Genomic DNA, 23659 nt, shown 5'->3' on the forward strand with positions numbered 1-23659 from the left:
CCAGCTCTCACCCAGGTGTGATAACTTCAAGGCTCCCACCTTTTTAAAAATCAGCATAAGAGATAAAAAAGTGTTTCAACCAATATACACAGTTCTTTCACTCTTAATCCCTGGATGATTTGACGATTGATTCCCAAACCCGCAAAGGTTTGATCGCATGCTGCCCCGTGAGTACCCCTCTGAAAAGTGAAGATTTTCTGTTGAGCATAAGGACAGTCAAAAAAGTTAAGGAACTGGTTTTGCATAACCGTTGTCACAGCTTACTGAGGATCATTCAGAAGAGCTAAATTCCATCTAGTAATTCTAAACCATTCTGGTAGAACTTACTAAAGACAGTTCTAAAACTACAATATTTTTGGTCCTCGGAAAAAGAAGAACGGTTAAAATACTCAGGCAATTTACTTGCTTCCTTTGCATTATTTGACAGTATGTTTGGCCTTCTTCCAAAAACTGTTGCCAAAAAGTTATAAACAGATCGCAATGCCTCTACAGAGAACTTCACACCAATACACTGAAAAATAACTTCCACTCTGTCAAGTGTAAAAAATAGTCCCTACTGCTGTCCAACTGACCAAGTGACATACTGCACAGACTGTGCCCTGTATATTTTTGTTTGGTGACCTCATTTCAATCCCTTTAGGCTTACTCCTGACACGATTATTATTTGCATTATTATAACACACCAAATTGTCTATGGAAGACGAACAATGCATAAAACAACATTTAATATGACTCCTAACCCGTGGTTCCATGGAATGTATTGCTAGAGTATTAATGTGTTTATTCAGTTTGACCAGGCTACGGAAGAGCTGACCTAGGTAGAGGAGCCTAGGGAGCCCTCATCATTTTGTTGCATCCAGCACCTTCTATTCATCTACACAGCTGTCATTCAATAGAGAAAAGAAGAAATGAAATGCTGCACATGTCGATACCAGATCGGATCTGCTGACTGAATTCCTGCCCCATTTATTGAAGCAGAACTTAAGTGATGTGATATAGGATGCCCTCTATACTTATCCCAATGATAAAAAATCACAAAATGGGTGCATTCTACAGCCAGGGAGCTGCTGTTCCAATATTAGGTCTCTCTGAGACATCACTCCAAAACCCATCCACGCCACACAGTTACTACAGGTGGCCTTTCCCAATGGCTCTCACCTTCTTAACACTCTCAGTGACACCCAGGACAACAGGGATCAGCACCTGTGCTGAATTATCCACGCCCTCGCTTAGCATTTTTAAGACTATTGTTTGGCATTAGGGATGAAGACTGTAGCTACTGATCAAACTTATTTGTAAGCTCACAGCAGCAGCAGACGCCTGCTGAGTTCTCATCTGCGTCAGTCGACTTTGGTTGAGAAAGCGCTCCCATTAATCATGGATATAAGTTCTCAGCAACTAATCCAATCACTGCGTGGGGGGGGCATTGTGGCATTGGTGTATAGAAAGAATTATCTCTTATTATTAGGTCTCCTTTTGGTACTTCATGTTTTAGGTATAAGATCTCTAAAACAGGGTACACAGACAATCCTTGAGAATGCAACAATTATATATATGTGTATATATACACACACACATGTTACATAAGCAAAGTATATATATATGTATATATACACATATGTGTTACATAAGTAAAATATATACTGCATAATATATATGAAATAAAATATATATTAAAACATTTATGTTAACAGTAAAAGATCTATATACATATCTGTATACAAGTTATTTTAAAATCATTTTATTTCTTTTTTTTTAAATGTTTATTTTGAGCAAAAGACACAGAGGAGTGTATGTGGACAGGGTGGGACAGAGAGAGAGAATCCCAAGGAGGCTCCTCACTGACAGTGCAGAGCCTGACGCGGGGCACGGACCAAGAGATCACAGCCTGAGCCGAAATCAGCAGTCAGATACTTCACCGACTGAGCTACCCAGGTGCACTGATCTCGTTCTTTTTAATTCCCATCTTAGAGTAATATTTAGCACACTATGTATCTGTATGATTAGGATATACATATATTGGAGGTATAGCCTCAAATATTTTTAAGGATAAGGGTATACACACACACAATACTATAGTCTAAGAAAGTGTCTTTCTCATTCTACTTTTATCTTATTTACAAGATATATCATCCTTTGAATTTATTTAACCTACAAGCCTTTACCCTTCCCTCCACCATCATTGACACAGATAACCAATATCTTATTTTTTTTTATTCTTAGAGGATATGTAAACTCCAACTGCATTCTACATAAAATTAACTAAAGGCCCAATGGCTATTCCTGCTGGGTTTCACTCTGTATTTAACACAGTGAATCTTGAGTTCAATAAGCTTTGATTGTTACTGTAATTCCAGCATCACTGCCTGGCACCATAATGAAGCTTAATAAATACCTTTTGGATGGATTAATGATTGAATGTATGAAAGCTACACATATAAAAAGTAACAGTACTTCACAGTTACTCAAACTGACAGTCACAGGTGTGAATGTCACACACCATTAGAGGAGGTGGTACCACGCTACTGCCACTGTGCCTATCGAAAGGGGCACTGTAGCACAGAGAAAAGAGACAGAGAAGCTGAAGGTAAAGTGTGCTCTTACTCAATGACCGTGGGCTAATGACATAAGCTTTTGGAACACCAATGGTCTCATAGGCAAGTGAGGGATAAGGGTGTCTATCTTGCAGTACAGGTACAGGGGTAAGGACTGATGTGTATAACTGTAGGGCTGGACCCTACAAGGTACTCAGTTACCGGAGGGGCCGCACAGAAGCCCCTAACCACCTAGAGGCAGTCAACGAGGCCGAGAGGAGCGCTGGATCACAAAGATAGTCCTCAAACTCAGCCAACACGAGAGAGCCACGTCACCTCGAATGGTGACATCGGAGCGCTGATGACGGCTACAGAAGCCACCGTGTGAGCAGTTACAGGTCTTACTCTCACAAGACAAAAAATAATTTCCTTAATAATGTTTTTGCAAGCTTGTGAGTCCCTTAAGGCCAGGAAAACAACAAGAACAACTCTTTTTGCCTCCCTAGTACCCAAGTGCAGTGGCTGTCAAATTGTCAAATGCTGGTTGCTTAATAAATGTCCATGAATGAAAATGACTATTCTATATACATTTGTGTGTGTGCGTGTGCGTGTGTGTGTGCGTGTGCAAGTGTGCAGGCATGTGTGCATGTGTGCCGTATATAGATGTCTTTGGAATCAAGAGTGGCTTTGTTTTCTGTTGTTGTTGTTTTTAAGTACCTAACCTGAATTAATCTCCAAACACTGGAGATTTTTTAGTGATTTAAAAAGTAGACTGAGAACACCTCGGCTTTCTGTCAATATTTGGGTCAATATTCTTAAAAAGGTTGGATTGAAAACACCTTTCTTCCCATCGTCAGACAGCATTTGCCTGACAGGAGTGAGCTCTTGAGGCAAATCACTGAAGTCCATATGCTCAGAATGTGTCCCAAGAGGCTCGGTTCAGTTTTTCAGAATGAATATGGTATCTTTTAAAAAGAAAATGACATATGATGCACATAATATTCCCTGGAATATAAGCTGATAGTATAGTAAAAATGAGCACACAAAAGAAATTCTTCAATATGCGTAACATAAAATGATGTACAATAAAATAAGAATCAGGAAAACGATGACCAACAGCCAAATTTGCTTTCGAATATTATATATAAGCAAAACTTTACACAAGCAATATGAAAATATTGAATTTGCTCCTACCATACTTCTGAATGAACACTCTGTAAGAAGAAAGTTCCTATTTCCGATTACTAGTTTCAGCATATGTTGACTCAAAAACAATTATTGACTCCCCAAGAATGGTCATATGTGATTTTCTTCTAAGGTTAATTGAAGACATACTTTGTGCTGCATGGTATGCTAAGCAATTTATCTGTTATTCGTAAGTGCCCTCTAACTTAGGTGCTACTGACCCTAATTTTATAGAAGACACATGAACGGGGGCGCCTGGGTGGCTCAGTCAGTTGAGCCTCCGACTTCGGCTCAGGTCAGATCTCACGTTCGTGGGTTCGGGCCCCGCGTTGGGCTCTGTGCTGACAGCTAGCTCAGAGCCTGGAGCCTGTTTCGGATTCTGTGTCTCCCTCTCTCTCTGACCCTCCCACTCTCATGTTCTGTCTCTTCTGTATCAAAAATAAATAAAGCATTAAAAAAATTAAAAAAAAAAGACACATGAACGTAAGTAGATTAGAGATCACATGATCTTATTCTGTACAAGACACAATGAGAATGAGTGGCATAGCCATGATGTGAACTTGTTCACGTAATTGGAAACCCATGTCCTTATCTACTCTAGCCTGACTTCCTTATTCCACTATTCATGTAATGTACCTTGAGTTTGAGAGAAGGACTATATAGGAGTTATTTCTCTATCTACTATTTTTTAAGTTTCTTTATTTTGAGAGAGAGAGAGACAGAGAGAGAGAGAGAGGGACAAAGAGAGAGAATCTCAAGCAGGCTCTGCACTTTCAGAACAGAGCCCAGTGTGGGGCTTGAACTCACAAACCATGAGATCATGACCTGAGCCAAAGTTGGATCCTTAAGCGACTGAGCCATCCAGGCACCCTTATTTCCTACTACTTTTGAAGACACATCCAACTATGTTAAGGAGCATCATGTAGAGACATTAGCAAAGAATATTCCGGGGTAAGTCAGAAGACACTGTGAATTTCATTGCCAGCTCTATCACTAACACTGCTGTTAACAGCCTGTTTTTTAACCAGTGTAGGCCTCAGTATTCTCACTTACACCATGAGAATGCTGACAATTGTATTTATAGTTTCTTTTTGCCTTGAAAGTTTATGATTATAGGGGCACCTGGGTGGCTTAGTCGGTTAAGCATCTGACTTTGGCTCGGGTCATGATCTTGTGGTTTGTGAGTTTGAGCCCCATCAGGCTCTCTGCTATAGGCATGGAGCCTGCTTCAGATTCTCTGTCTCCCTCTCTCTCTCTCTCTCCCTCTCTCTCTTTCTCTCAAAAAATAAAAACATTAACAAAAGTTTATGATTACAGGAAAAATTGGTCTCATAATGGAGCTGAAAGAGACAAAGAGAAGGGCTACTAAAAAATATTCAAGAGGCTGGGGTTGTGAACTCTAATACAAGGAAAGATTAAATGATTAGCAATCTTTAGTGTGGAAAGATGAAGATACAGAACAGACAGACCAAAATGAATAAAAATCTTGAAGGATACAGGAGAGGTGAATACAACTATGTGTTCTATAATTGTGGACTGTTAAATCTTGAGAGAGGAGAGATCCCTTGGAAATAATTGAGAGCAAATCATATATGATAGAATTTTATTACTATGATAGGTTATAAATGTTAAAGAAATACCTAGCTTCTAGAAAGTTGATACCTATTTTTGGCAAGTACATTCACAGTTTAACAGAAAGTAGGGTTTATGCCCTATTTTCAGAGTATTTGCGACCCAACCATTTGAGAAAATTGTGAGGAACCAATACACCTCTCAAGAATCTTTCCCTTGTCTATGCATGGCAGACCTAGAAGGACCTGGATCTGACCAATGATCTCAATTACAATCAGGAACTCAGGGACTTCGAGCCAGTCCCTGCATGCAGCACACAGAAGGGGATCAATAAATATCTGAATGAATGCATGAGCCCTGCTACTTCCTAGCTTTATCACCTGGGGAAAATTACCAACTCCTCATTTTCTTTGCAATGAAACGTGGATATGATTTACTCTCTTGCTATCTGAGAGGTGATGATCAACATGACTGATAGCCTACAGGGCCTCCTACAGAAATCCCTCTCAAAGAGGAAGTTTTCTCCTAAAGAGTTTAATGCACTTTGTTGTAGCAGAATAGCTACAGGGTAATATAGAAGGATCTGAGGCCTCAGGCCACATCTACCAGGCAGAGGCCCCACATGGCACCATGTGTGGTCTTCCAACCATGCTGCTGAGGTGGCAGAACAAGGCTGGAGGCCCAGTTTCGACCACATTACCCAGTCAAGTCACAAAGTGTGGGCTAGGACCCTGTGACATCAAGGGATAAGGCCTTGTTTTCCAAAGCATACAGCTTAAAAGCCCCACCTGCCAGAGGCCAGAGGCCCTCTTGTGGACCTCTCATCCCGTTTGTCACCTTAATGTATGATGGGCAGGGGCATTCATTGTTTTCTTAATTCTGTCAAGAGTAGTCGGAGTATTAAATGAAATCATGTTTGAAATGGTTTTGAAAGTAATAAGCAAAAGTGCCAATGCTTTACATTAAGAATAAATTGAACAGATAATATTTTAGATCTCAATGAGCATTTAGCTCTGATTTTATATTACTTTCTAATGCTATTGTAGATTGTCTCCACAGGAAGTACAAATGTCCATAACAAATCTGCAACTCTGAACATAATTAACAGAGGAGTGCTCTGCTTTTGTGTATGATCCAAAATGTATGTGATGAGAATCTCGAATACCAGAAAAGCAAAGCTCCTCTGACTAAACCCTGATCAAATCAATTGGCTGTGGACAAGTTAATACCAAGGTCCGGCTCATTCAGTAATGACAATAGGATACATTTATGTGGGTCTTGCCTGTATACCAGGCACTGTTCTGTTTTATACTATTTTTTAATGTTTATTTATTTTTGAGAGAGAGACAGACTGTGTGTGAGGGAGGGGCAGAGATAGAGGGAGACACCAAATCTGAAGCAGGCTCCAGACTCTGAGCTGTCAGCACAGAGCCCGATGTCGGCTCAAACCCAGGAACCATGAGACCATAACCTGAGTCAATGTCAAATGCTTCACCGACTAAACCATCCAGGCAGCTCTTTATTTCATGAATTCAATTTATCCTTACAACCCTACGAAATAGACAAAAGTTTTTGTCCTCAAGTTCCCCATTTTAAAGAGAAAATGACTGAAGCACAAAGAAGTTACATATTACCTAGGATGACAGAACCATTTTTCCAGGATACAGCTTTATAATTCTGATAGTCTTAAATAGTGCCGAAGGCACTGTCCTGGCATCCGAACACTTTTAAACCAGACTCTTGTTCTTTAGGGCTGCAAGTTTAATCATGTACATATTTCAATCATGATTAAAGAATGGAAGTCTAAGTCATTAAAAGTCAAACTAAAGTATGTGTGTCTTTCAGGCACATTTAGGTATGAAAACCAGTTAATATCACTAGTACTTTCCATCTGAAAGCATTGTACAAGACTGTCTTCATTCATTTAAGTATTTATTATTTGACTATTCTGCATCTGGCACTGTGGTCAAGGCACGCCCCATGAATGGAGAGCTCTATGTCCCGGAAATAGGAGCTTGTTTAAACAAATTCAATCCCAGGATATTATTTCCAATTTCCTGCTTGAGCCATTCCACCTGCTGCTTCAGTCAGAGTATTTGCTCAAACAGTTTTCCACCCCTGAGCAGCCTCCACAGGTCTTGCACCGCTGGTTTATGGGCCTCAGAATCTCTGCTTCCCCCTCATCTTCTCCAAAGCACACCTAGGGCTACACTCAGTAACTCTCCCACAGAAGAAGACTAAGTTTCAGTACTCTGTCCACATTCTCAGTTGCTGGGAGCTGCACCCGCATTGCTGGATGACACGGTCACAGTAAGGGAATGGCAGACATGCATTGCTCCTGCCATGAGAGGCGGAAACTGGCATCTCCTTCTACTACTGCTCATGTGAAATTAAGCCTGTTGCTATTGATTAGGTCTCACAGTGTTCCAAGATATTCCCAACACAGATACCTCATGAGAAGAAGCATATTCCCACCTCTATGAAGAAGAATTTAAACAAAGCACTGCAGTTTTTTGCCTAAAGGCTCTTCTATTGAGCTTCACAAACTTAAGACATGGATAATAAAGGGAGTTAAAGAACACAAGAATAATATTTACTCTGGCCTGGAGAAAAAGAGCCTAATTTAGGAATAAGAAACAAACAAGAGCCAGGCATAAGTTACTGCGCATACATATGCTAAGTTGGTGCCCACTGTAAGGATGGGTAAGAGTAGTTACAACTTAAACTCATATGCAAAGGCTGGCTCATCTAGGGTGCCTATGGCGCTTACGCCTTCAACATCAAAGAACAAGGTTGACAAAAGGTTTATTTACTAACCATCAGGAACACATGAACACATTCTTCCTCTTGTAAGCCAGACAGAATGCTTCTCAGCCTTGTTTATGCCTGAATCTTAGCACTATTGTTATAAAATGTGTTTGCTGGGGCGCCTGGGTAGCTCAGTCGGTTGAGTCTCCGACTTCGGCTCAGGTCAGATCTCATGTTCGTGGGTTCGAGCCCCGCGTCAGGCTCTGTGCTGACAGCTAGCTCAGAGCCTGGAGCCTGCTTCCGGTTCTGTGTCTCCTTCTCTCTCTGCCCCTCCCCCTTTCATGCTCTGTCTCTGTATTAAAAATAAATAAAACATTAAAAAAAATTTTTTAAATGTGTTTGCTATCTGCTTCTCACTGAAAACATCCTGCTATCTTCTTAGTTGTAACATTTACTACCAGTTCAAACAAATATGTATGTTATCTGCTTTTCACTGAGAATATCCTGTTATCCTATGATATGTAAATTACCTCATTGTAATTAGAGTAGTTCTGCAAAAAATGCCTCCTTAAAACCTGTTTCTGCACCCTTTTCACAGCATCTTTTCACTGAGAATTATTTGTAAAAATTCCACTTTTTGATGTCATGTTAACACTTAAATCTATAAATAAAGGTGCAAAACCTGGCAAGACAGAGATGCCAGGCTGGTGACCAACCAAGAAAGAAAGAAATTCTGAGCTCTCTCACCTCTAATTTTTTCTGCCGACGCCATCACCTCCTTCAGGGGACCCTGGACCAGCTGGAGCTGGACTCCGACACTCAGTATTTTTCAGTACTATCTGTATTTTAGTCTTGATAGCTACTTAAGATCTCACACCACAGTGAACCTTAGAAGACAAATAATTTACAAGTGGTTTTATTATTCCACCCACGAGAAACTCATTTTTTACTTATGAATTCATGTTAGAAAGACTTTGAAGGAGACAGCAGTTGGTTAAGATGGATAACTGTGTGGATTAGGGTTTCTTTTTTTTTCTGCTTTATTATAAGAGTAATAAATGTCTACTGGAGAGATCTGGTAAAATATAAATAGCTATGTATACCAAACATTCACACATACGCATGTATTTATAAAGAACAAATATATATTCATTACATATATACAAATATACATATGCATATATAGCTAATAAAAAATCATCTGTCAAAGTTAAAAATTACTAAGTGCATTTCCTTCCCCAGTTAAGATATCAATATTCAACTAGTGCTATAGCTACACATATACACACATGTATGTATACATATACGAATATGTAAAAATAATATACTGCATATCTCTACATAACATTATAACATTCTACTTTACTGAATAATCTAACATACCATTTTATGTTCTTCTGTTTAAGCCAATCTTCGCACAAATAGAACACTAGCTTGAGTTTAAACATATTGAAATATACTCAAACATTAATTTAAAATCATATTTAGTCCATGTAATTTATAGAAATAAAATTTTGGTAACAACCTAAATGCTCAGTAGTAGAGAAATAATTAAGTCCCTAGAATATGACTATGCATCAGATAGCTTTGTAGGTTGAAAATTGTATTTTCAAAGAATATTGAATGTTGAAATTTCTTATAATACTAGATGAAATAAAATACCACAAAATTTTATATAGAGTATGGGCTCAACTTTGCTAAAAATAATTATATATATGTATAGCTTTGTGGGAAATAACACTGGAAGAAAGGAGCAAGGAGAGATTAAAGATGATCTAACTTAATAATACTTTTCAATGATCATGAATTACCCTTTGCATCAAAATAAATATGGTAAGAAATAAAACCATCCCTCCACCCAAAGCTGCATAATTATTTGAGCACGGTATGTAAATGGACCAGTTCATAAAGCAGAAAAGAAAGTAATTCCATCCCAGCGCCAGAGGGGGCAGTGTGGGAGAACAGGGGAAGAAACTAAGAAGCCCAGGAAAGCAGAGCAGAGTCAGTTTTAGAGGCTGAAGATGAGGGCAGAGAATAGAAAAAATAGACATGAGGCTGAATTGTAGTGACAGTGTGAGAGCTCTGGAGATCGTGCTTAGATAATTACACTTCACCTTGAACATCCTGAAACAGAAGGGCACTGTAGGATTTTAGCAGGAAATGACAATTTCAGATTTGTGTATTAGGATGCTAACTCCAGTTTCTACGTTGGTATTCTCAGACAAAGTCAAGATTTCAAGGAGGCTGGATGTCTTGATTCATTAGGAAGTGCAGAAAATGGGGGTTAAAAAAAAGACTGAATTGATTAAGTCTAAGATGTTGAGCTCATCCCTTACCTTAGAGGAAAAATTTTAAGTGCTCCTTGGTTCCTTTAATATAAGGTCTTTGAGTGGAGAAGGGAGCAAAAGAGCTTAGAAAATTGTAGTCTATAATGTAAACTTAAATGATGGGAACACAAACACCAACTCTGGTACTCACCAGCTGTACCCTTGAGTAGGTAACAACCACCATGAACTTCTGTATCATCCTTTTTTTTCTTCTGAGACAGAGAGAGTGCTCATTTGTACAGGGGAGGGGAAAAGGGGAAGGGGGTGGGGGAACACAGAGAGAGAGAGAGAGAGAGAGAGAGAGAGAGAGAGAGAGAGAGAGTGTACACGCATCTTAAGCAGGCTCCATGCCCAATGCACTGAACCTACTGAGTCCCCTGAGTCCCCGAGGTGTGCCTACATCTCCCTTTCTTTAACTGGGGCTAACAAATTCTGCCACACTACCCTCACAGAGTAGCAACAGGAGTTTATAAACAGTAAACCATATAGCAGAGATAATACCAATGAAATTGGGATGTCAAAGCAGTATGTGCATTCCTATGTTAACTGAAGCATTATTCACAATAACCAAGCTACGGAAACAACCTAAGTTTCTGCCAGTTGATGGATGGATAACAAACAGTGACATGCATGCATGCGTGCACACGCACATGCACACACACACACACACACACACACACACACACTGAAAAGTAACTCGGTCATAAAAAAGAAGGGAGTCCTGCCATTTCCAATAACATGAATGAACTTGGAGGACACACTGCTACTGAAATAAGTCAGACACTGGAGGACAAATACTTTATATGATCTTGTTTATCTGTGAACTCTATAAAGTCAAATTTAGAGAAGCAAAGTATAGAGTGGTGGCTCCCAGGGACCTGGGTGGGGGTGCTGACAGGGAGATGCTGGTCAGAGTGAACACATTTCCAGTTGTAAGATGATTAAGTTCTGGGGAGCTACTGTAGAGCGAGGTGATTACAGTTAATAATACTGTACCATGTTATCTGAAATTTGCTGAAAGTAGATCTTAAGTATTCCCACCACACCCACCCACACCCACACCCACACACACACACACACACACACACACAGACACACAGCAAAGGTAACTATGTGAGGTGGTAGATATGTTAATTAGCTTGATTGTGGTCATCATTTGTCAACGCATATGCATATAAAATCATGTTGCACTTTAAATATACACAGTTTTTACATGTCAATTATACCTCAAAAAGGTTGAAATAAATAAAACAATAGTTCACTTAAAAATAGATCATCTCTAACATAATTATTGTTTTCTATACACTCACTCGCAAATGGAAAGTTTGTTGTGTAAAAAACATCTAAGTGCAAAACCTACCTTGTAAAACTGTGAAAATAAATAGCTAATAAGCAGACATGAATAAATTGCACTAATATAAAACTGATACAAAGAGATGTCATAAGGTGTCTAATAATTGTAGTAGGCTAGTTATTTATAGACTCTGTTAGTTATTAATAGGTTCTGAATGTTAATATTAATAAGTTAAGCTTCTAATTTATTACAATAAAATCATTTCTATTCATTTTAGTGCAGAACAGAGTATGTGAATTCAATGACACCTGTCAAAATATCTTTATGTGGACAAATCAAAATAGCTCTGTATGAAGAGCTCCAGGAAACTGTTTGCAAGCAGAATGATATACAAACATAACAGTGTTACTCAAAAGACCATATTAATAATTTGTAACAACCTGCTGATACATGGGCTGAGCCCTGGATTCTCCAGGGCCTCCTCATAATGAGCTCAGTAGATGGGAGATGCCCAAGTACTCTCCAGTTAGAGACATGAATATGTGAATTCCAAGCATACCTTTCTGGTTGGCCAATAGGGGTTGCCATGACTTTCATTCCTGCCCAAACATGATCAGCAAATTGGCCAGAAATTTAAGGGATATTCACACATTTTAGACACAAAGAGCTGAACATCATTAGTGATGCTTCGGAAAGTTTTAAAACAAAATTTGTATTGGGCAAGGTAAGTTAAAAGTACAGTTGAGGATCACACTGACCCAACATTCATGGTGATGGAGAATAGGAAATAAAACCTAAAGATACACTGTCAATTGAACATTTCAATTAACATAATATTTTTAGTTATTAAAAATTAACATGTAGAAAAATACTATATTTAGTGCAGTCCTATTTCACAAAATTTGAAAGTCTACCTACAGGCCACACTAGTTTCACTTTTCCATAAGATTGTAATTGATCTGCAATTAGCTACACACTTAAAACAAAGGAGGACTTGATGATAGTGGTGACAGTGTTGGTGGTAATAGTAGTGGTGAAGCGGTGTGAAATGAAATAAAGAAAAAGCTGCCTTCATTATGAGAAATAGTCATTGTTTCAAATATATACCCTGGGAAAAGTTACTCAGATCTCCAATCTGCATTGATTTTCTCCTCCAGTAGAATTTCTGTTAGACAAAAGCCCTTGGTAAATATAAACCGATATGCTAAATTCACTCTTCCAGTATACAGCACTATGGTGGCAATACTACCAATTAATGTGAAATTGAAATTGGTGACGATTTATCTAGTTAATGGGTTCTTAACCCCATTAAGGTCACAAGCACATTTGAGAATTTAGAGAAAGCTAGCACCTCTTCCTCTAGAAGCATACACCCATTTTCATGCATATATTGAACACAATTACAATGGTTTCAAAATGTAACTCTCATCTGGGCTACTCAAACTACTCAAGACAAAGTGCAATGTAAAAAGCAAATATTCAGCCTCAAACAGAGAACTAAAATCTGTCGTAAGCGCTTAATTAAATTTTACTGCAAACGACCTGTAACAGTGTAACACCTTACATTTTATAACACTCCACCAAAGATTCTTTTTCATTTAAATCCTTGAAACAAGTTGGTGTTCATTTGTTAGATTTATTTAAAAATTAGGAAAAAATAAAATCCAGAGGGTTACTTCTTTAAGGTCATACACAGCAAGTGACAAAGGTCAAGTGTAGAACCCAGTATTGTGACTCCAATTCCAGTCCTTTCTCAACAATGTCATGGTCCAATTTCTATGTCAGAAAAACAGCGGTGTGTATTTTAAAGGTGCAGATTAAAATGATACAAAACAAATTCAGTCCTTTATTATGAAAAGAAATCTTTTCTTTTTTTCCCTTTTTTCCCCTCAAACCATCAGCTGGTGGTTTGTTATGAACCAGTGAGTGAGCTGGGGACCAGAGCTTCCCAACTTGGGATTTTGTCAGTTTTCAGCTTTTGGTTTCATCTATTTCTATTTAACGTGACACAAAAGCGTGAGAGAACCACCGCTTCCTTAGTCTCTCCACAAAATCCGGGCATCAGACAGGAGCTTAAAAGACATTTCATTCTGTTCATTTTATACGGAATGCTTCAAATTTATTATACAAGAGATCCTTTGATTCTTCAGAAGCAAGCCCCTTTCTGAAGTTCTGGTAACAAAGTGTTTAAGAGGGTTCTTGCAAGACGGTCCAGTTGGTCACTCAGCACACATTTTAAGTACTCACTTTGTACAGTTCCTTATTGGGTCTTTATAATACTGCAGAAACTGCCAGTGGGAGAGAAGGGAGAGGGAGGTCCCACTCAAAGCAAAGCAAACAACAACAACAACAACAACAACAAAAAGAAACAAAAAACAAAAACTAAAAAAACCAAAGACAGCTAAAACTAAGAGATGTTCAACTCTTGCTGTAGAGACCACAATGATATGAAGGGAGGAAAACCTTACCTAACGGAGCCTCGAATCGAATTGAGGGAGGCAGGGGCCAAGGGCAGGTAACTGATTTGCCAGTTCAAAACAAGAAAAGTGTAAAGATTAAGGCCTAAACTGCATGCAATCAACCTCATTTTCTGTTTTCTCGAAACCACACAGAAGATAAATATATTCTCAACCCAGTTATAACAATCCCACTCTAATCCCAATAGACATTTTATATTCACACAAAGTGGATAAACTAGTGGCTGAGGGCTAAACTAATTATCTGGAAAATTCAAGCAAAAAAAAAAAAAACCACCCTTTCTCTATTCCTTCCATATCAACAAATATTTCAAGAAATACAAGGCTATAGAGATCTACATATTCGAGAAAATGGACTCTGTTCTTAATAGGCTGCTCTTCTTTGGACATTCACATTCTTTGGTTTTGAGAAATGAGATATTTTCAGGTTATTTCTTGCATTAATTATTCACTTAGTATACGGAGTAGATGCCACTGAATCGTTTCTGTATTCTAAGGGAATATTTGGGCATCTTATCGATGGAAGCATGGGGAAACTGGCCTGTTAAGAGAATGTTTTGTGAAAGGCATTTTCCCCTGTCATTCTTTTACACATCAGTGCTCAAAATTAATGAAGTTTCTGAAGGATATAACAATTAGAAAATAACATCAGGAAAAACTTTTAAAAATTCTACCAGGCATGAAACATGTTGGTAGAAATTATAAATAATAGAAAGTGAAATGTTACACCACCTGAAAAATAGCAAGCAGAATCTCCTTAGAAACAATACACGGAGCTAAGGCAAAAATCAATGTTCACTGTGCTGGTTGCTTGCAAAATTACACAATTAATCCTGTGTAAACTAACCTATCAGCCATGTGCACTGCAGGATTCCTGATAACTGTTAGGCTACACAATCTATTTAAGAAAGAGAACTTTAATGAGATCCCATGAGAATCTAAAAATTTAAATCACTTTTTTCTCCCTAAAAGAACATTTTTACTCTATTTAATGGACATTACTTTCCATATCTGATACACATATGGTCAAATCCACCATTAAAACAATCATCATGAACCAGATAGAGAGTATATTTAAAATATGCTACGGAGCTATTTCAAAGGAATAGAGGATGTAGAGCTCTACGTTAAAAAAAAAATGCCGCCTTATCTTCTTCTTGGCTTTGATAGCAATCTATTGCTCTCCTATGTCAGTGGGCCTCACAAGGGCTAGTGAGCCACTCCAAAATTGTATTTCCATACAATATTCTATGTGAAGATATGGAGTCCCACGGGCATTCGGTTTATGTAAATTATAATCTGCCTAATTTCACTATAAAGATAAAGAGAAATAAAGTAACCACATAAGTAAGATCATTTTTAAAATACTGCCCTGGTGACCCATGCACATATATTTATACAACTGAGTATATGTGAAAAGGTCTTATTCACGTGTAGGTATCCCACTGTTTAACAGCTAAACAGACGATTTGGCATAGTTTAAGCAGAAACATAGTTTATATATTTTATTGGTGATTGGGGTAAGCCTTCAAGGGACTTCTTCCACTCTTAGATTGCATGTAATTCCACCTAAAAGCACGCTGCCTGGACAGAGACAAAATGATTCTTTAAACACATCCCTGTGCTTTCATTACACACTTAATTGAATCGAAATTCCCTTGAAGAAAACATATCATTATTAAAACTACACATTCCAATAACATCATTAAAGTTGGTTGCAACTTCTTCTGAATTCTGATTCTTTAATCTTGACGCAGTGGTAGATCAAATCCATTCAGGCATCGTTGGCCTTGATTGTGAAGTTATGTGCCAAAATAAATGGAAGCATGGATGGATCAATCTATCAGTCCATTGATAGACAGACAGATACATCAGGGCATTAGCTACAATAACTTTAAGAGTGAAAATGAAAAATCCTGTCAGTTACCTTCCTTGAGCCTGTGTGGATGGCGGAAGGAAACCCCGCCCATGCCCACAACCTCCCCTGATGAGCAGTGGCTGGTTTCCCGTGCTTTGGCTCACTGCTGGAAGCAAACATTGCAGAATGCAGATACTGTAAGGAAATCACTAATGGGAGGCCAAAAATAAGGAGTGCAGGTATTTCTAGTAGACAGATGGGAAAAAGTGAAGCAAGACAAAACGAGGACAATCCCAGAGAAGAAAACAATGTAGATGCACAAAGGAGAACAATGTGCCTACCATGCTGGAAGGCCCCTAAGCACTAAAAAAAGCCGACATTTCTGCTGTGGCTCGTCAGCACTAAAACTGCAGTGAGTGTCCACACATGCTATTGTCTCCAGAATTCGCTCCATTTCTGATTGCGTTTGATTTTCACCTCATGCCTTTTCTTTCCTCTCTCACACATATATCACCTACTGTATTTCAAAGTGGTACGAACCCGTTAGACCTTATGTCCATATAAAAGTGATTAAGAAAAGGGGAGAGAAGACCGGGTTTTCTTTGTTTTTCCTCATTTAGCTCAGAAGCACAAGGTTCTCCCATTCAGTCCTAGGCACTAGCTCTGGTGCAGCATCGCTCGCTGTTACACACATACACAGGGCAATTCTAGACCCCAACTCCAGGCCCACCAGATCATTTTCTCTCTTCATATGTTTCTTCTCATATAACTTTTGTATAAAAAGTTAGGTAATTGGGGTGCCTGGCTGGCTCAGCCCGTTAAGGATGCAACTTTGGTTCAGGTCATGATCTCGTGGTGTTTGTGTTCAAGCCCTGCATCAGGCTCTGTGCTGACAGCTCAGAGCCGGCAGCCTGCTTTGAATTCTGTCTTCCTTGCTCTCTGCCCCTCCCTGACTTGTGCTCTCTTTCTCTCTCTCTCAAAAAAAATAATTCAAAAAAATTTTTTAAAGTTAGGTAGAAAAATATTTTTAAAAATGACTTACCAGACAATTTCCTGTTAATTTTAACAGATGGGCATTCTTAGGTGGTGGTTATTAAAGAAAAAGAAAAAAGATGGATATGGGTGGGAGGAGGTGGATAACATTTACACATTTTCAACCCTGGTAATAACTGCTACTTTATTGTAGGACATAAACATTGATTTTACCAAAGAAGAACTCCTGGTGACATTATTTACCTGAAATACTGGGCATAAATTAAACAGATATGCATTTCAGCATTCACCAAAAATGTTCTCTATTTTCAACAAGAAAATATTTTGACAAGGACTAAGATAAGCTTGTTGTGATGTTTACAAAACTCTCCAATGTGAAGCCCATCAGAAAGAACCAACTTGTACTGGATTGCCTATGAAGCATAGGGGAAAGGAGGAAGCATTTTTGAAAATGAGATGGAAAAGTAAAAACTACACGCACTATAAAGACGTCATACAAATAATTCCATTTTGGGGCATGTGGGTGGCTAAAGATGAGCAGTTGGCTTTTGATTTCAGCTAAGTCATGATCTCAAGAGTTCAGGAGATCGAGCCCCACATCCGACTCCATGCTGAAAATGCTGAGCCTCCTTGGGATCCTCTCTCTCCCTCTCACTCTCATACGGTCTCTCTCTTTCTACCTCAAAATAAATAAGTGAGCATTAAGAAAAAAAGAAATCACAATCACTTCACAATCACTCTCTTGATTTTAGATATCTAGAGAAACATGATCATTGCTTACCTCCTAGATAACGGTGATGGTGTTTCTGTACGTTTGTGTGAATGTGGGACTGTCAGTTTGTGCATGTGTATAAGAAACTGAATTGGTTCATGTCTGACCCAGCTTTCACTTTGATTCTATGAACAGTCTTACAAAGAAAATAAAAAAGATAGGCTTTAAGAATTAAGTAGAATTATTAATCCTACTTAATAAACCTCTAATTTATATTCAGTTTCAGACTTCAAAGATATTAAATTTGGCGTCACTCTAAGGATCAAATAAAAAACAATCTGATATCCTGTACAACTTCCATCCCAACCCTCACTGCTCTATTCGCTGTTTCCCTATTGACTTTGGCTGTAGGCTCTCTAAGGGTAAGTATCACTCCAGTTGTTTACCATTGTTCCTGAACTAAACAGACAACTTGGGATACTAAGTACTCCATACTGTGTGTTGAATGAATAAAAGGTTTATGAACTTAATCTTCTAGTCAGTTAGTATCTGATACAGTCCTTTTGAGTATTTTAATCAATTTTTTGTTCTTTTCTGCCCCAAATTCTGCTGTTTAATGTAGCCAATATGATTTTTGATAATTCAGTGAATCTAGTAATATTAACAAAAGCGACAAGCATGTATTTAGCAAAAGCTACATGGCAGTCACTGCAGTAATAGTTTAAAAAATAGTTCATTTAGTAAGTGCAACAAACTTCTGAAATATGTACTATATTTAATTGATGATACAATGTAATTACAGTACAAAAACCCCACATTCTGAATAGATTACTACTTTAAAAAATGGTATAGCGTCCACACAGAAGTTATTTTAACTCCATGGGTCAATACTTCTAGAACATTAACTTCCTAATATTAATTTTGTAATGGAGATTTGTATTCCCTAACACTTTACTTAAATATCACTATTTTGTAACATATAGTGATAGTGATGAACCGAAAGGTTTTCACCAAAGTTCACTTAATTTCATAGACATTTCAACCAGAAAAGAGTTTTGAAGGGTCATGTGATTGGTAGAATAATGACTTCTCAAGATAGCTACATCTTAATCCATGGAAACTGTGAGAATGTTGTCTTCCATGGTAAATGGGATTTTACCCCATTTGGGCCCCAAATGTGATTGCATTAAGGGCCTTGAGATAGAGGGATTATTCTAGATTATGTGAATGGATCCAATATAATCAGAGGTTCTTTGCATGAAGAAGGAAAAAGGGTAAGAGTCTGGAAAGGTGATATAAGGGCAGATCAGGGAAAGAGAAGTTGAAAGATGTTACGCTATTGGCTTTGAAGATGACAAGGAAAATCGGTAGATTCTAGAAGCTACAAAAAGCAAAGAAACAGATTCTCCCCAAGAGGCTCCAAAGGTACATAGTTCTGCTGACCCCTTGGTTTTAGGCCTTCTAACCTCTAGAACTGCAAGAGAATATATTTATGTTGTTTTAAGCCACTAACTTGGTAGTGACTGTAGACAGTAACAACAGGAAATGAATACAAGTCAAGTAACACAGTCATGTGTAGATAAGAACTTATATTTTGATTTGGGGAGCCAATTTCTGGTACTTATTTAGGTTTACACAAAATATATGCTGGCTTCTAATTATTCTGCTAGGAGATGAAATAATATCATATCCATAAGCTTAAATTAAAATTATGCTGCTTCTTACAGAAACCTAAATTTTTAAATAAGATGTGTCACATATGTAATCATATCATTATTGAGCAGATAAAACGATTCCATAAATTAACTCGGTAAATACCAAAATATAATAGATTAATATCTTACATAAGTTTGGTATCTGCAGTCTCATTAACTAACATTAAACACATAATTTATACTCGCTCTTGGGGCGCCTGGGTGGCTCAGTTGGTTAAGCATTTGACTTTGGCTCAGGTCATAATCTCACAGTCTGTGGGTTCAGGTTCTGCATCAGGCTCCATGGTGAAATCTGGAAGTCTGGAGCCTGCTCTGTCTCCTTCTTTCTCTCACCCTTCCCCACTCACACACACACTCTTTTTCTCTCAAAAATAAATAAGTATTTAAAAAATTGGGGGGAGGGCGCCTGGGTGGCTCAGTCTGTTGAGTGACTGACTTCAGCTCATCATAACTTGCAGTTCACGGATGGACCCTGCAGTGATTGGGCTGTGTGCTGACAGCCCAAAACCTGGAGCTTGCTTTGGACTCTGTGTCTTCTTCTCTCTGTGTCCCTACCCTATAGGTGCTCTGTCTCTCTCTGTCTCTCAATAAAAAATAAATGTAAACGAATTTTTTAATAAAAAAATTAAAAAAAAAACATTTTTATGGATTTGGTCTTCAATGGTATGCTCATCTATATTTCAACAATCAGAACTCTTAAAGAACTGACATAAACATCTGGAAGATTACCTGATACACTAAGTACCGCTCATTATAAATAAGTCTTTGTATGGATGTTAAATACTGGAGTGTGACTATGTGGTTTACCTCTACTCTTGTGAAAAGGAGGCTGAGATGACTTTTTGTCTAGTCTTTCCCACCTAGCATGAAATTAAAAAATGGAAAGGCATGAGATTTCTCTCAGATATAAGCAAGTTAATCTTTGAACGAGTTTAAGGCCTGTTACCTCCTATAAACACTCTGATAGACCTATATTATGATTAAGAGCTAAAAAAAGTTATTTATTAGTCTTCAGTGATACTGTTTCCATGTGAGGATCAAAAAAGAATAAGGAATTCTATGTTTGTAATTTTGCAATGTAGCTTAGGTGTTTTTATTTTATAAGGAAATTTAGATACAGGAAATATTATATAAAAATTCTAGGGGCACATGGGTGGCTCAGTTCATTGAGTGTCCGACTTTGGCTCAGGTCATGATCTCATGGTTCATAGGTTCAAGCCCTGTGTCAGGCACTGTGCGAACAGCTTAGAACCTTGAGTCCACTATAGATTCTGTGTCTCCCTCTCTCTCTCAAAATTAAATAAATAAGTAAATGAAAATTCCTGTATAATTGCCATCTAGGATTTTGAAATATTAACATTATCATATTTTCCTCAGAACTCACTTTTTATTTTTATTTTTATTGATGTGTTTTAAGTAGGCCCTACATCCAATGTGGAGCTTACCCTTACAACCCTGAGATTAAGAGTCACATGCTTCCCAGACAAACAAAAACTAAAGAAGTTCATGACCACTAAACCACCCCTACAAGAAATTTTAAAGGAAACTCTCTGAGGGGAGAAAAGATTAAAAAAAAATCCAAAAAACAACAAACAGCATAAAAGATTAAATGTAACCAAGACTAGAAAGGACCAGAGAATACCACCAGACACTCCAACTCTACAGGCAACAAAATGGCAATAAAGGCATATCTCTCAGTACTTACTCTAAGTGTCATGGACTAAATGCTCCAATCAAAAGACAAAAGGTTTCAGAATGGATAAGAAAACAAGATTCATCTTTATGCTGTTTACAAGAGACCCATTTTTGACTTAAAGATACCTTTAGATTGAAAGTAAGGGGATACAAAACCATATATCATGCTGATGGTCACCAAAAGAAAGCCAGAGTAACCATACTTATATCAGAAAATCTAGATTTTAAAATAAAGTCTATAACAAGACATGAAGAAGGGCATTATGTCATAATTAAGGGGCCTATTCACCAAAAAGATCTAACAATTGTAGACATTTATGCTCCAAATGTGGAGGCACCCACATATATAAAGCAATTAACCACAAACAGACAAAACTCATTGATAATAATATAATAGTAGGGGACTTCATCACCCCACTTACAGCAATGGACAGATCATCTAAGCAGAAAATCAACAAGGAAACGATGGCTTTGAATGACACACAGGATCAGATGGACCTAACAGATATATTCAGAACATTTCATCCTAAAGCAGCAGAACACACATTCTTCTTGAGTGCACATGGAACATTCTCCAGAATAGATCACATATAGGGACACAAATCAGCCCTCAATAAGTACAAAAAGACTGAGATCATATTTTCAGACCACAATGCTATGAAACTTGAAATCAACCACAAGAAAAAATTTGTAAAGACAACAAATACTTGGAGACTACAGAATATCCTAATGAATGAATGGGTTAAGCAAGAAGTTAAAGAGGAAATTAAAAAGTAGTACATGGAAGCCAATAAAAATGATAACACCACAGCCCAAAACCTCTGGGACACAGCGAAAGCAGTCATAAGAGTGAATTATGTGGCAATCCAGGCCTTCCTAAAGAAGAAAGAAAGGTCTCATGTACACAACCTAATTCTTAAAGAGCTAGAAAGGGACACCTGGGTCGCTCAGTCGGTTAAGCGTCCAACTTCAGCTCAGGTCATGATCTCTCAGTTTGCAGGTTTGAGCCCCATGTCAGGCTCTGTGCTGACAGCTAGCTCAGAGCCTGGAGCCTGCTTCAGATTCTCCGTTTCCCTCTCTCTCTGGTCCTCCCCTGCTCATGCTGTCTCTCTCTCTCTCAAAAATAAATAAAACAATTAAAAAAAAAAGAGCTAGAAAAAGAATAGCAAACAAAATTCCAAACCAGCAGAAGACAGGAAATAATAAAGATCGGAGGAGAAATCAATGCTACTGAAACAAAAACAAAACAACGACACCAAAAATAGTAGAACAGATCAATGAAACCAGGAGCTGGTTCTTTGAAAGAATTAACAAAATTGATAAACTCCTAGCCAGTTTGATCAAAAAGAAAAAGGAAAGGACCCAAATAAATAAAATCAAGATTGAAAGAGTAGAGATCACAACCAACACTGGGAAGTACAAACAATAGTAAGAGAATATTATGAGCAATTATATGCAATAAATTAGGCAATGTGGAAGAAATAGACAAATTCCTAGAAACATATGAACTACCAAAACTAAAGCATGAAGAAAGAGAAAATTTGAACATACCCATAACCACTAAAAAAGTCAAATTCTTAATCAAATCTCCCAAAAAACAAGAGTCCAGGGCCAGATGGCTTTCCAGAGGAATTTTACCAAACATTTAAAGAGTAACACCTATTCTTTTGAAGCTGATCCAAGAAAAAGAAATGGAAGGAAAACTTCAAAACTCATTCTATAAAGCCAGCATTACTTCTTGATTTCAAAACCAGAAAAAGACCCCACTAAAAAAGGAGAATTACAGACCAATTACCCTGATGAAAATGGATGTAAAAATTCTCAACAAGATACTAGCCAACTGGATTAAACAATACATTAAAAGAATTATTCAATAAACTATGTTAAAAAATTATTCACCATGACCAAGTGAGATTTATACCTGGGATGCAGGACTGGTTCAATATTCACAAAACAATCAATGTAATACATCACATCAATAAAAGGAAGGACAAGAAACACATGATCCTTTCAATAGATGCAGAGAAAGCATTTGACACAACACAACATCCTTTATTGAGAAAAACCCTCAAGAAAGTAGGGATAAAAGGCTCAAACCTCAAGATCATAAAAGCCATATATGAAAGACCCACTGCTAATATCATCCTCAATGGAGAAAAACTGAGAGCTTCCCCTCAAGGTCAAGAACACAACAGGGATGTCCATTCTCACCACTGTTATTCAACATAGTATTGGAAGCTCTAGACTGAGCAATCAGACAACACAAAGCAATAAAAGACATCCCAATTGGCAAGGAGGAAGCCATTCACTCTTCGCAGATGACATGATACTTTATATGGAAAACCCAAAAGATTCAACCAAAAAAACTGCTAGAACTGATGCATGAATTCAACAAAGTCACGGAATATAAAATGAATGCACAGAATTGGTTGCATTCCTATACACCAATGATGAAGCAACAGAAAGATAAATTAAGGAATCAATCCTATTTACAATTGTACCAAAAACTATAAAATATCCAGGGATACACCTAACCAAAGAGATAGAAA

At 37.9% G+C, this 23659-nt stretch overlaps 1 protein-coding gene across 6 annotated transcripts in view; it reads right to left on the reverse strand.

Annotated features, from left to right (window-relative positions):
* The window catches only part of CHL1 (cell adhesion molecule L1 like), a 203288-nt gene that overhangs the window by 153248 nt on the left and 26381 nt on the right, over positions 1 to 23659 (reverse strand). The window lies entirely within an intron of this gene.

This window comes from Suricata suricatta, chromosome 12 (assembly GCF_006229205.1).
Source record: "Suricata suricatta isolate VVHF042 chromosome 12, meerkat_22Aug2017_6uvM2_HiC, whole genome shotgun sequence".
Lineage (NCBI taxonomy): Eukaryota > Metazoa > Chordata > Mammalia > Carnivora > Herpestidae > Suricata > Suricata suricatta.